Raw genomic sequence first — 15919 nt, forward strand, 5'->3', positions numbered from 1 at the left:
ACTAAAAATTAGTAATTAACAGGTGAAAGTTAGTAATTATTCCGGGAAAATTAGTAATTTTCCCGGGAAAATTGGTAATAAACACGTGAAAATGGTAATTATCAAGGGAAAATTACTAATTTTCCCTTGATAATTACAATTATGAGGTTTTGGCACTAGTAAGCCGTCATAGAAATGCAAGAAGAGAAGAGAGCATACAAGTACATTATGTGCAGAAGAAGATGCTGACGGGAGATGGAGGGGTGATGAGGAGGGACGCTAGGGGGTGGGGGGGAGGGGGGCACAGGGGGCACAGGGGGGTAGTAGTGGAGGAGGGCGGCGCTAGAAGGTCAGAAAAAGTTCACGAGGCAAGGTCGTTCGTTCGCTGGGCAAGCGGACAGGCAGGGGCGGGGAGGGTGGAGAGTCGATGAGGTTGAGGGTGCAATGGGGGGAGGGGGGGGGCAGTAACTGTGGGATGAGGGAGGTGGGAAGCCAGGGGCAGAGGGGTGGGTTTGGCAGGGATGGGTGAAGGATGTGCCCATTTTTCTCTTGTTGCTTCTGTGTGTATGTGTGCGCGTGCGCGTGTGCGTGTGTGTGTGTGTGTGTGTGTGAGGTCTACAAGCTGAAATTAATTGTATTCGGCAAGTTTGCCGAAATCGGCATAAACGTTTCTTTGAATCACTTTTCCCCGATCGTGCCTAATTTCGGAAACTCAGCTCCCGAAATGGCGACAAAGCAAAACAACGCACGCAGACGGGACTGTCAACATTTTGTTTTAACAAATAATCTGCTTGCAACGCCCAGAATGCGATAAAGCAATACGGTCAGAAACGGTCTTAACTGTGTATTATTTGTTTGTTGTAAACACTTATTAAAAATCTGTTTTCAATTCACGTTGCAAAAAAATAAAGTTCAATCTATTCATGCTTGCTGGGTTAATTTCAAATTTTAATATGAAAAATACTGCTTTATTTGCCTGAATACCTCTACAAATGATCTGCCAAGTTTCATCATCCCTAATCTGGAAACAATTAAACGAATCATGCGTTGGTCTTATTCTCTGTTTTTAGTACGTACTTGCAATGGCCTCCTCTATACAAAGTCCATATTTAAAGCGTATCACAGTAAAAGGTTCCATAAAACTCAGATTTTGTTCCAGTCGGTACCACTTTAAATCTTGTTAACAAAACTCGGATCTCTTTGAAAAAAGTTAAAACTCTTGTCCGCGAGGACGTCACAGTCCCGGAACTAAGCTCGGTAACGTTCAATGTGTTTGTGTTCCAACGACACGAATTCCGAAAATAACTCTTGGATTGGATTGGATTGGATTGGATTGGATTGGATTGGATTGGATCAGATTGGATTGGATTGGATTGGATTGGATTGGATTGGATTGGATTGGATCAGATTTACAGTCCAGTGAGGTTACCCTCATGGAAATTCGGGCTGCTTTCTCCCCGGGGAAGGCGAGCTGCCATACATACGGCGCTACCCATATTTTTTTTTCCTGCATGCGTGTATTCATGTTTCCTGAGACTTAATGCCGTGTGAGGTGCGTATTGGTTGTGAAAGAGTGAGTACTCTTGCTTTCAGTGAGGCAAGCTTTCAACGCGTGATCCTTGACCACGTGTTTCAGACACACCCCTCGTTAATGACTGGCCTATAATGTCACGTGGGAAAGTTTGACTCACTAAAAGCAAGAGTATTCACTCTCCCACAACTGGGCCATACAAACCAGACAGAGTGAGTTGGCCTGGTAGTTAATAATTATGTTCCTCAAACACGGAAATATTGGTTTCAAATTCAAAGTCAAATACAGTCGAACAAGTCTTTAACGACCACCCAAATGACTCAGTAACCAAAAGCAGTCGTTATGGACAAGTGGTCGCCATGGAAAAGTGAATCATATATAGCGGGAAACAAACTCGCCAGTGGTACTTTGCGATGGTCGTCGGGGACAGTTGGTCGTGATATACAGGTGGTCGCCAAGGCAGGTTCGACTGGAAATCCTTTTTTTATATCGCTACAATATCGCTACGGTTCTCCCCGGTGGCAACTTGCAACAGCTTCAAATTTCAAGTTCCGTTCAAGTAGCCCTTGAAATAGAGGAGGGGAAAAATTGCCTGATGTTCCGTGATACCAACATCACTGCTCCTCTCACTCACAGAACACAGGAAAGAGGTCACCTCAGGAATAGTCAAGTAAAACTTTTCAGTCAAGCTGAACAACTTTTTCCAGCTGTTCAAGACTATTTCTGTACACGCGGAGCTAATAATAGCATACTCGCTCTTCGCTTCAAGTGAGTACCGGAAACGACCAAAGAGATAATACAGGGCGGCAGTCACTCTCCCAGCTTTCTTCCCACACTGGCTCGTTGTACTGTAAGGCCAAAAAAAAAAAAGTCTGTTTACGGTAACCCGACCGACCCTATTTTTTTCGCGCGACCCTAGACTTTTTGGGGGCATTTGGGAAAAAAAAACGTAAAAATATGGTTTTTTGGAAGAAAAAAAAAATCTCGACCTACCGACCCTATTTTTTGGGCCTATGTTACCGTAAACAGACCTATTTTTTTTGGCCTAAACGCTCATACTTTTCATTAAAAGCTACACTACTGCGTTTTTGTGTATTTGTTTGTATTTATATTTGTATGATGGGTTTATTTTTGTTCTTGCGGTGAGAGAGAGGAGAGTTTTCCCCATGAGTATGCGTCTTGCAGTCACACTGATTATTGCTTATGAACTAAACAAAGAGTGTAGCGTAAACTGGGTAAACTATCACTGATGTAAACTACCACTGATGCGCGGGATAATATCTGTGTATGTGTGTGTGTGTGTGTGTGTGTGTGTGTGTGTGTGTGTGTGTGCGGGCGCGCGCGCGCGTGTGTGTTACTTGTGTGTGTGTGTGTGGGTGTGTGGGTGTGTGTGTGTGTGTGTGTGTGTGTGTGTGTGTGTGTGTGTGTGGTGTGTGTGTGTGTGTGTGTGTGTGGGTGTGTGCGAGCGGAGCGTGTTTGGCTGGGCGTGTTGTATAGATATATATCTCCATATAATATATGTGTGTTTATAATTTAATTCTAATTTTCTTCTTCTTTTTCTTCCTCGTCTTCTCAGTACCGGGCTGAGATGTTGGGTTAATGCGCATTTAAATATGCAGCTGTCGAGAAGCACTTTATGCTAGCTGGTAAAAATAAGCAGCAGTCAAAAACCGTTTTATTGATAGCAGTCGGTATGGGAATAACAGGGTCACTGACCGGTTCAAAAAAGCTTAAACATAAACGTTTGTGTTTTTTGTGCGTGAAAACAATTCTGTCGGCAATGTGTTTTCTATCAGTAATCACAAAGGCTTCCGTGTCAATATTAACATTTTAAAGGAACATTAAATGCTATTCTGGATGTGTGGATGTGTGCTTTATCACTGATCTGCTTAGCCCTTAACACGGGGGTAGGAACATCCCTCCACTTAAACACATAGGGAGAATGAACAGTTTGGCCGCTTACAGGCTGTGCCGAGTTGGAGTTTAAAGGCACACACTCTATCTCGTTGGGCTCACCATCTCATATCTGGCCAGGCGGTTGTATGGAATCGATAAGGCTATCCCTCCCTACACCCCCCGCGGGTTAGGGGGGAGAATTTACCCGATGCTCCCCAGCATGTCGTAAGAGGCGACTAACGGATTCTGTTTCTCTTTTTACCCTTGTTAAGTGTTTCTTGTATAGAATATAGTCAATTTTTGTAAAGATTTTAGTCAAGCAGTATGTAAGAAATGTTAAGTCCTTTGTACTGGAAACTTGCATTCTCCCAGTAAGGTCATATATTGTACTACGTTGCAAGCCCCTGGAGCAAATTTTTGATCAGTGCTTTTGTGAACAAGAAACAATTGACAAGTGGCTCTATCACATCTCCCCCTTTCCCTGTCGCGATATAACCTTCCTGGTTGAAAACGATGTTAAACACCAAATAAAGAAAGAAAAGAAATCCCTCCCAACATGCACTTGTTCACATACTAAAAGTGAACGTCCTGGGCGCTTTTATGCACGTTGGGATTTTTTTGGGATGCATTTTTGTAAATGCAACCAGTGGCTTTTAAGTCCTAAATTAATTGATTAAACAAGTTCAACTCGCTGCGGCAAGTAGTCAGGATGTTGGATTTTGGTATGAGCCCAAGTGGTGGGATAGTCGTATACCATCTAAAAGCCTGATCAGATCTGTTCAGTTGATTCAGTTTTGGACATTGACACTCAGTACAAAAAGAGAAAGCCACAGCTTTCCATATGAGGGATAATATTCCTTGTTTTAAAATCAATCAAACTCGTTAATTTTACTTTTCAAACAGACATTATACGTTATTTGTATTTTTGACCAATATATGACATGTCGCCATTTTACACAGATCGAGTCAGTCAGTGTTCCTCACAGACGCGCCATCGGTCGAGGTGAACAATGATTGTCGAGATCTGTGTAAAATGTCAAATGTTGGTCAAAAATACAAACAAACAAATGTATGTATCGATCGATTTTTCCTTTTATTTATTTGTTACGATTGAATGCACACTCTTTTTTGTTATCTGGGCTATCCGCCTAGATAAGATAGGTGAAATAATTCAAATCCAGATTCACAACTCCACACCGGTGACACTGTGACGGTTCCCCTACGCTTTGTGTTCGGTGCCCTGACCCTTTGTGTTCGGTTCCCACTCGGTTCCCACACGCCAAAATTCGCGGACAAAACATCCATTTATGGTAGTATTACGCAATGTTGCTCTCTGAGAATGGTCTTGTTAGATCTGTGAGTGTTTACACTACATGCCTAGGTGCTGTTGGATTGAAGGTTTTTGATATTTTAGCCGTTATTAGGTAGAATGCCTTCCACTTTACTGCAAAACTGCATAATTCGTAGCATCGGCAAGAAATATCCTACCAAAAAATGCCTGCTTGGAACTGTCGTTGGTCCAGCAAAAAGTTCAACATGTCTGTAGCAGACAGCCCAAGTTTCAAGATTGTAGGGCCATCCAAACAGCCGTAATAATAAAAACAACAAAAGTAGTCAGTGAAATTGGCTGTGTTCGGTCCCCCCATACTTTTGTGACGTAGGCGTGACGGTTCCCATAATTCATTGTGTCGGTCCCCACTTTCTGTGTCGGACCCCACTTTCGACCTAATTTCTCTGTGACGGACCCCACAACCAGCCTATTTTGTGTCGGTCCCCACACCTTCTTGGATTTATGACTTGCCGGTTACTTGTATCATTGTATTCATTGAATCTAATTGTCTCGGAGTTATTTTTCAGCAAAAACCGGCAAGGCAGCACCTTTTGTGATACCAAGTAAGTCAGATGACATCAGTATGTGTGTGTGTTTGTGTGTGTGTGTGTGTGTGTGTGTGTGTGTGTGTGTGTGTGAGAGAGAGAGAGAGAGAGAGTGAGAGAGAGAGAGAGAGAGAGAGAGAGAGAGAGAGAGAGAGAGAGAGAGAGAGAGAGAGAGAGAGAGAGAGAGAGAGAGAGAGAGAGAGAGAGAGAGAGAGAGAGAGAGAGAGAGAGATTGACACCTTTCCAGATCACTCCGGTTATGCGACACTACCGCGAGCGTCACTACCGCGTGTCACACTACGGCGAGTACGACACTACCGCGTGTAACACTACCGTGTGTCACACTACCGCGAATACGACACTACCGCGAGTATAACACTGCCGCGTGTCACACTACCGCGCGTACCACAACCGCAAGTACCATAACCGTAGAGAGAACGCATGCAAACTTACTTCTTGTGAGTTTGTGTTCTAACGGCTTTGATTGGAAGCAACCCATTCTATATGTATTCTGATAGTGTGTTCTGATTGTTTTGAGTTCTTGGTTAGCATGACAAACATTGAATTAGTGTTCAGAGGACAGACCAGGCCTTTTTGTTTTATATTTCAAGGAAACATTTCAACCTTTGCCTTCAGCCATGGAAGTCATAAAATGACACGCGGTAATGTTATACTCGCGGTAGTGTGACACGCGGTAGTGTTATACTCGCGGTAGTGTCGTACTCGCGGTAGTGTCGTACTCGCGGTAAGTTCTGTTTCCGTACCCGCGACAGCGGCAGCGACAAAAGAAAACGCGCGCAAACGCGTGACGTGTTTCCGTACTTGCGTTTTAAACATGCGGTAAAATCTGTAAACTCCCGCGTTGCCGCGCGACAACGCGAAAAAATCGCTCCAGGACCCTTTCAAAAAAATCGCGTCGCTTGCCGCTTGTCGCGCCGCTAACGCGTCGCGCGTGTGGAAACACTCCTGGTCATTTTCTATGTGCTTGATTTTCGTCGCACCGCTGGAAAAACGCTGTCGCGGGTACGGAAACACAACTTTAGTGTGAGACGCGGTAGTGGTACTCGCGGTAGTGACGCTCGCGGTAGTGACCAGCACCCGATCACTCCACATAAACGCTGGTTCTGGTTGCATTGTGCCGCTGACATACAGCTAATAGGATTTTTACACCCCCGGTATAGGGGTGTGTATAGGTTTCACTCGATGTGTTTGTGTTCGCAAGTAGATCTCAAGAATGAACGGACCGATCGTCACCAAACTTGGTGAACAGGTTCTATACATTCCTGAGACGGTCCTTACAAAAATTGGGACCAGTCAAACACACGGTTAGGGAGTTATTGGTGGATTAAAAGTATACAAGGCCTGATATAGACGGACACCCCCGTTGGTCAAAGGGAAATAACCATTCTCACTGCCACCAACTGAGAAGGTTATTTCCCTTTGACGGGGGGTGTAGTTCCTATCGGAGGAATTTCTTGTTTTAATCCTTTTGTGGTATTGCTGATGATGCTGAACATGTATTTTACTAGTTTACCAATATGTATCTTTGACCCTGATAGCCTACGAAAACGGAGCAATCATGGCCCAACATTGGCCCAATGCTGAATTTATTGGCGCGGTGTTGAGCCTTAGTCGGGCCGTTGTCGTAGGCTGTCGGGGTTTATGTAGCCTTGTTCCATTGTATTCTGACTGTCATAAAGTAATTAATTTTAAGAGAAAGCAGTCATGAACACAAGGAGCTGGGAAAAGTTGCCTCTTACAACAAGCGTGGATAAAGACACATACTTGACATAGGCAAGTACTCTTTTTTTTTTCCAATCACCACTAGAAGTCCCTGGGCAGCATTTTGCTCTGAAAACTGAATCTCACATACGACAGGTGGATCTTTTATTTTAAAAATGTGCCAAATTGCATATCTCCAAGGCCGTAAGACTAAGAGTAGATATTGGGAAGGCCAGTTCAAGAAGGTGTGGGTGGATCAACACATAATTTGCTGGTATACTGGGAACCGTCCCAGAGATAAATAATGTTATATATTATTTGTGGCATAAACTAATAAAGTTAGTCTCTCTCTCTCTCTCTCTCTCTCTCTCTCTCTCTCTCTCTCTCTCTCTCTCTCTCTCTCTCTCTCTCTCTCTCTCTCTCACACACACACACACACACACACATACTGATGTCATCTGACTTACTTGGTATCACAAAAGGTGCTGCCTTGCCGGTTTTTGCTGAAAAATAACTCCGAGACAATTAGATTCAATGAATACAATGATACAAGTAACCGGCAAGTCATAAATCCAAGAAGGTGTGGGGACCGACACAAAATAGGCTGGTTATGGGGTCCGTCACAGAGAAATTAGGTCGAAAGTGGGGTCCGACACAGAAAGTGGGGACCGACACAATGAATTATGGGAACCGTCACGCCTACGTCACAAAAGTGTGGGGGGACCGAACACAGCCAATTTCACTGACTACTTTTGTTGTTTTTATTATTACGGCTGTTTGGATGGACCTACAATCTTGAAACTTGAGCTGTCCGCTACAGACATGTTGAACTTTTTGCTGGACCAACGACAGTTCCAAGCAGGCATTTTTTGGTAGGATATTTCTTGCCGATGCTACGAATTATGCAGTTTTGCAGTAAAGTGGAAGGCATTCTACCTAATAACGGCTAAAATATCAAAAACCTTCAATCCAACAGCACCTAGGCATGTAGTGTAAACACTCACAGATCTAACAAGACCATTCTCAGAGAGCAACATTGCGTAATACTACCATAAATGGATGTTTTGTCCGCGAATTTTGGCGTGTGGGAACCGAGTGGGAACCGAACACAAAGGGTCAGGGCACCGAACACAAAGCGTAGGGGAACCGTCACAGTGTCACCGGTGTGAACTCATTTCACAAAGCTGAAACAAACTCATATCGTCTGTGTTTAAATACTAACCAAGGCGACTCTAGAAATAAAATTGGTTTGCAATTAATCTTTATTCTAACCTTATTTTACCGGTAAGAGTATGAACAATGGCGGAAACATAAAAATAAAAAATATAAAATCAAGTTATCGCAACGATGTAGGGCTCAGTTTGAAAGCATGTTGTCGTCCAACTAGACGACGGTAAAATCTTAATTGTTTTGACAGTTTAGACATAAAAGAAAAAAAAAAGGAAAATCAGGTGATCGCATGCATTGATATGATACAGGGCTAAGTTTCTTCTTCTTTGTCTGTGTTCGATATTCATGGCCGTCATATCTTCAGGTCGGTGGCTGCCATGAAGTCTGCAGTCTTCAGCAGTTCGGCAGCGGGTCTCCAGAGCTTGGTGCCCAGGCTGGTGTCTTCTGGCCAGTAGTGCTGGCGTGCTGTCTCCAGATGTGGGCATGTCTGTAGAATGACTTGTGCTCAGGGGTTTACTCCTCTGAGCCGCGCAGGGCTAAGTTTGAAAGGATGTTGTTTCGTGTGATCCGGCGTCTTGTTGTTGATGTGTGTGTGTGCGTGCGTGCGTGTCTGACTGTGTGTGTTTGTGTTTGTGTGTGTGTGTGTGTGTGTGTGTGTGTGTGTGTATGTATGTGAGTCTGTGTGGGTGTATGTGTGTGTGTATGTGCGTGCGTGTCTGTTTGTGTGTGTATGTGCGGGCGTCTGACTGTGTGTGTTTGTGTGTATGTGTGTGTGTGTGTGTGTGTGTGTGTGTGTGTGTGTGTGTGTGTGTGTGTGTGTGTAGTTGTTTTTGTTCTAGGAGCTATTCTTGCCGCTAAGCAAACGATACCAGTTGAAAATAACCGGCTAGATTAGAAGATTTTTTTTATCACATACACAAACACGTTTGCGCACGCACGCTCGCACGCACACACACACACACACACACACAGTCAGACATAAACCCATAAATTCGTGGCATTTGTACATATAATATCTCGTCTTCTCAAGACATATAACAGTGGAAATGACACGGACAGAATCAAATAAAATGATAATTATAATCAAAAGTCGTACAGTGGCTTCTAAAACATTCGTATGAAAAAATACACACCAAATTCAAACAGAATTACATGACAAACAAAATTACAGTAAAATGATTATGAGAGAGAAAAAAATATCCCCTAAAAGAATAGATAACAAATTTGTTTTCGTCGTGGCATGAAGAACAGTGAAAAGTTAAAAAACAAGGACATCGAGATTTGTTTGCAACGCTTCAGAGCAAGAAGATTTTTCCCCAGTGATCGAGACTTGTTATTACAATTGGGTGCAGGAGTAAATTTTTTCCAGTCATTCCCATCTTTAAGTGTTTTTGGTCTTTCAATATTCTGAAGTTCAAATAATGAGTTGAATTTGAGACGCAGTGGTTTCAAAAGCATTAAGAATATTAACTTTCTGGAAAACAATAAATTTGTCTTCTTTGAAATATAAAAAAAAAACATGCAAAAAGACCCGTTAGTTTCAGTCAGTACAAAAAATGACTTAGCCAACACAGCAATGTATTTTACACATCCGAGTACAGCGCGAAGATTTAAACTCAATTTGAGTAACTTGCAACGAGGCGAGTTAAATAGGTCACGTCTCCGCGTGGGGGTGTCAATTTCTATAGTCAAGAGAGTTAGAGTCAGAAAGGCAAGGACAGCTTATTGTGACTATCAACAAGAAAACACAACAGACATACGTAATAGTTCCAGACTTTTTCTCCCAGTCTGTGGCAGCACAACCGATCAATATCATGGTAGCAGTAGTCGTGGTTACAGAACAAAGTAGGCGAACCAGAAAAATTTCGGAGCGGGAAATATTACAAACATGAACCTAACAGAAATAAAACAGCGAAAATAAAAAAAATCAGCATCGGGCGATAGCGACACAAAAAATGAACTGAACTTTTAGGGCCTTGGGGCTAAACTAGAAAACGTGGTGAAACAACATCCAAATATGCAACGATTTTTTTTCAGCGACAACAAATTAATCTTTGGTCTGCACTTTTTTTCTGCAAGGTGTAGTCATCACCAGTCTTGTAAACGGAGTCGTTGTTTTAATTATCTTCAAGATGCAAAAACAACTTTCAGGCAGAAATATTAAAATAAAGATTTAGACGCATTACACGTAATACCGTGGTCGAGTGTACATTTTAATAATGCTGTCAAGCGTATGCATAAGAGGTTCAATTTTTGTGGATGTCTTTTCAATTTACTTCGTCGATAGTGGTAAACAAGGACTGGGGAAATAAACTCCGTTGTAAATTTTTAAAAACAATTCCAAACTGGGTTTCACACACAATTTACATTATAGACTCGCACAATAAAAGCAGACACTTCACTTGCTTCCTTTATTTCAAACTTCTTTGAGAAGAAAACAAGGCATATCCACAGATATTTCAGCCACTGTTACTGTTGTATCTTCATAATTCAGCGTTCAGGGTTTATCTTCTGCCTACATTCAAAACAATGACAGAAATCTTTGGTTGTGCGCGCTGGAAGTTTGACAAGAAAGACTTCAAGTTCGTCATTCCTTGAAAATGCATTGAATGAACATAATGACTGGCCCCTCAAGCAGCCAAGCGTCAGATATAAGTTGATATCGCCCCCTTGAATTGTCCGGTACGAATGTTAAACAATAGTCATCCCTGAGATACAGTCCGCCTCTACACAAAGTCCTCACACAACGCAAGCCAGGATCACACATACACACTCACACAGGGCCGTAAGTACACACACAACAGAAAACTTAAAATTACATTTCATCCCGTGTAACTAAACGATCATGTAAACCACTGTAGATGGGTCCAGGCTTATACATGGGATAAGAGATTTCTTCTACTTAGACACACACCAACAATCGACATCCCACTATAGCTAGCTTTCTTCCAGCGTAAAACTATTTTGCTGAAGTAACTTCGCAGTTTGACATATATATATATATCAGTTACGAAACTAATTCTGCAAAATATTTCCTAAGCATCCAGGCTGTTGGATATTGTTTCGTGTGAAAGATAATTGAGAAAAAAAACCAAGCTCCCAGGAATGTAGATTCTTGGTGTGTGTGCAAGCGGCATAATACTGCTACCCCCTGTATAATCCTGAACGGGTCTGTAGAGATTTACAAGACGATCAAAAACGGGAAAGAAGGTATCCCTAACAAATACAGAACAAAAGGTCATTGGGGAAACAAAATCCGTGACACAAAAACAAGCTGGCATGGTTTTTTTCTTTTTGCGTGTTCTGCCTCCTCTAACACACGTTGCCTTCGACTAGTTGTAACTGACCAATTTACCATCAAATAATTGGTGTAGTAAGCGTGTTACCTTGCTTGCAATGTGACGAAAAGTGGGCGGGAAAGAACACAAGATGACATACAAACACACACTGCTTGAAACGGTCAAATGCACTCGTATTAATTTTCTTATCGTCTTGAACTGGCTTAAAAACAAACCTGTTATACCTCCTCATTTAAGCATTAAAAGAAGTCATTATGCGGAAGACTTTTTTTCTTCTAAAATGCAAATTTAAAGTAAGGGTGCCATCTTTACTCCGGTAGAAAAGCGATAAAATAAAAAGCATATTACATTAAACCCCAAAACATGCATGCTTTGATGATGTCGCGATTATCATGTAATAATAATAATAATAATAATAATAATAATAATAATAATAATAATAATAATAATAATAATAATAATAATAATAATAATAATAAATAATCACTGAGATGTATTTCAAGTAAAAGATCTTTGGTCAAGAAAAACGAAAGTTTTAGTTTTCCATCAAATCAAAAAAATGATTGAGTATTTTTCTTTTCTTCTTTTTTTGTGTATACATACAACTTTTTAAAATCGACAAATAATCGTACATTTTGTCACACATCGCGTGCGGTAAATATGTGCTATAGTGATGACACCTTTCAAAAAAATTGTCTTGCAAAAAGTATGGTGCTGTTTCAATACATAATAATACAAACTAGCTGCCCAAAAAATGTCAGTGAAACGAGAAACTGCAGGGGAAAAATTGTGAACGCGATGTCGATAACTTCTCACAGTCTAGTAATGAAGCTTGTCTCTCTCCTCAACGTTCTAATACAAGAAGAAAGTCACTGTGCAAAAATATTGACGCCAGAAATATGTTTAAAAAAAATCTGCTTCCAACACAGACTGAACAGATTTCTTGTGTCGCTAAACGTGGATTCAAGATGGTACTTTGTTATGTCATACAACTGGTCTCGGTTCTGAACCGGCATGCAGTTTGTATTATCGGTCTGCAAAGACCAAATGTTGAGAATTTGCAATAGTCAATGAAAAAGTCTCGGTTTGCCAAGACCAGATGTTGAAAATTTGCAATAGTCAATCTAATTTGAGAATTTGAAATAGTCAATGAAAAAATATATGTCAGCCAAGATGAAGTCTTGAGAATTTGGAATAGTCAATCTAACAGTCTCGGTCTGCTTAGATCAGGGTGTTGAAAATTAGCAACATTTGTATTCCTTAAAATATAAAAACACACTATTTTCCAAACGTCCTCGCGTTTTCACGCAAAACTATGAATGTTAATTCAGTCTATTCACTATTTCCCCCCTTCCAGCTTACAGTTCTAACTGCTGTAAAATCGCCAAAGATTCGCTTCATTGAAAGATGTTTTGTCATAGCTCCTACATGAAGAAAAGAAAAAGAAAATAGCACGTGTGTATAAAAATGTGTTGTTTTACTCTCAAAAAAGATCTCCTACCATCTTAAGGTGTATAACTTCACATACATAGCAAAACGATCGGTATATCGTAAGCAATAACATGTCAACTAAAATGAATTAACAGTCATTGTGAATCACTCAACAATATTGCTGCGACGGTTACAAATGACAAAGGAATATATATGCATGTCTGTATATAGTGTTTTATTTCTACTTCTCAAAATTATTTTGTCGTTTTATTTATCCCCACATTTGAAAGAAAATGTCAAGCCTTTATGCCTTCCTTGTGTCTTTTTTTTTTTTTTTAAAAGATGTAAATCAGTTCTGTATTTCCGCCTGAATTATCAAAAATAAAGTACCATGATTCTTCCATTTCTCTTTCATTACTTGCCAGTTTAATACGAGATCAAGAAGAGAGAGAGAGAGAGAGAGAGAGAGAGAGAGAGAGAGAGAGAGAGAGAGAGAGAGAGAGAGAGAGAGAGAGAGAGAGAGAGAGAGAGAGAGAGAGAGAGAGAGAGAGAGAGACTGGCATGCACACATATAATTGTGTGGAAGTGTTGTACATAATAACTCTTGTGTATTTTTCAATCTCTTTCATAATATTATATCGCCAATACCGATGTCAAAGCGAAGGCACTAACACTATTTTCACACGGTGCTGACAACCCCTTTCTGCCAAACCTTTGGTTTTGACCATCTATATAAAATCCAGGTTACAGTCTTTGAAACACTTGATATTTTTAAAATCCGCATGAGGAAAACAGTTTATATATTAATGTCCCGCATGATGTAGCCAGGACTCAACACGCCTGCAATTAATACAATAATAGCAACGAGTAATACAACATTTACATACAGTTTCCAAAAGTTTGTACACGCAAGAAAATGTACGCTTGTCTTCAGTATGTGTATCGTGCTGGCAATGAAAAAACAAGTCGCGTAAGGCGAAATTACTACATTTAGTCAAGCTGTGGAACTCACAGAATGAAACTGAACGCACTGCATTTTTTCACAATGACCGTAGTCCGCCGCTAGTGCAAAAGGCAGTGAAAGTGACGAGCCTGTACATGTTTAGCGCGGTAGCGGTTGCGCTGTGCTGCATAGCACGCTTTTCTGTACCTCTCTTCGTTTTAACTTTCTGAGCGTGTTTTTAATCCAAACATATCATATCTATATGCAGGGTCCCCACTGGTTTTTAGAAACAAAATTCCATGACTTTTCCATGACTTTCCATGAGCCTCAATAACATTTTCCATGACTAGATCCACAGGTCGCCATTCCCGAACATGCAAACTTTTTACGTCTTGTCACTGCCAGTTTTGACACTGGCTTGCTTTGCACTGAATTTGAGTCAGTTTCTACGCAGTGTCTCTTCGACAAGCAAGTCAAGCATTTGCTACGCAGTCAGATTATCGGTAATGTTTGTTGGTCCTGTCATTTCACTAAACTGGACCAGCCACTGTTTGTATCCATCTGCACGTTTGTAAATTCCGTTTCGTAACCGTCACTGTGACTTGACGAACTGTCATTTTTTTCACCGCGATACACAGTTCATTGCGAAGATCTTCCTCGGTAATTCGTTCCAATTCCGCATACTTTTTGTTGTCAAGAAACAACTCGAAAGAAAGTTTCAAACTCATCATCCTCCATCTCGCTTGCCGAAGCACTAAAGTACTTTATCGATGCAAAAACAAAAGCGGAAAACTTCGACGAAACCGACTCAAATGCAGCGCAGACGACACGACGAGATAACGGAAGGAAGTGAGTCTCGCTTTGGCTCAAGTGCTGTTAAAAATACCGTTATTCTTGTATGCAAATACGAACGAGAAGTTGGTCGTACGTACAAGCCTTGTGCTGGCGACGCAAATCGCCGCTGGCTGGCAAAGGGGGGGGATGGCTGGGCGACGAAAATCGCCGCTGGCGTGCAAAAGGTTAATTTTTTTTCTTTCTTATTTTTGTTAAATTCCATGACTTTCCATGGCTTGAATTGAAATTCCATGACTTTCCAGGCCTGGAAAATTAAAAATCAAATTCCATGACTTTCCAGGTTTTCCATGACCTGTTCGAACCCTGTATATGATTTTAGAATCAGGAACCGACAAGGAATAAGATGAAATAGTTTTTAAAACGATTTCGGAAATTTAATTTTAATCATAATTTTTATATTTTTAATTTTCAGAGCTTGTTTTCAATCCGAATATAACATATTTATATGTTTTGGGAATCAGAACATGATGAAGAATAAAATAAAAGTAATTTTGGATCGTTTTATAAAAAAAGAATTTTAATTACAATTTTCAGATTTTTAATGACCAAAGTCATTAATTAATTTTTAAGCCGACATGCTCAAATGCAATACCGAAGTCCGGCCTTCGTCGAAGATTGCTTGGCCAAAATGTCAATCAATTTGATTGAAAAATGAAGGTGTGACAGTGCCGCCTCAACTTTTACAAAAAGCCGGATATGACGTCATAAAAGACATTTATCGAAAAAATGAAAACAAACGTCTGGGGATATCATACCCAGGAACTCTCATGTAAAATTTCATAAAGATCGGTCCAGTAGTTTACTCTGAATCGCTCTACACACACACACGCACAGACACACAGACACACACACACATACACCACGACCCTCGTCTCGATTCCCCCCTCTATGTTAAAACATTTAGTCATAACTTGACTAAATGTAAAAAAGGCAAAGCACATATCATCGTCACCCTGATGTGTTTTGGGGTATCTTACTGACCAATGAAAACCCGACTTTGTGTTGTTTTGATATAACCTCGTGTAGGTGTAGTGTTAGTTTGTAATTTACTCATTATCATGACTAGTACGACAACAAAGTTTGCGCTATCTTACACAGGGATAAAAATACAAAAAAGGTCACACACATATATATATATAATAAAGGAACTAAACTTGAAAGATAAAAAATCAATAATACATTCAAAATTAAAATAATTAGACATTGCAGACATAAGTG

This window comes from Littorina saxatilis, linkage group LG3 (assembly GCF_037325665.1).
Source record: "Littorina saxatilis isolate snail1 linkage group LG3, US_GU_Lsax_2.0, whole genome shotgun sequence".
Lineage (NCBI taxonomy): Eukaryota > Metazoa > Mollusca > Gastropoda > Littorinimorpha > Littorinidae > Littorina > Littorina saxatilis.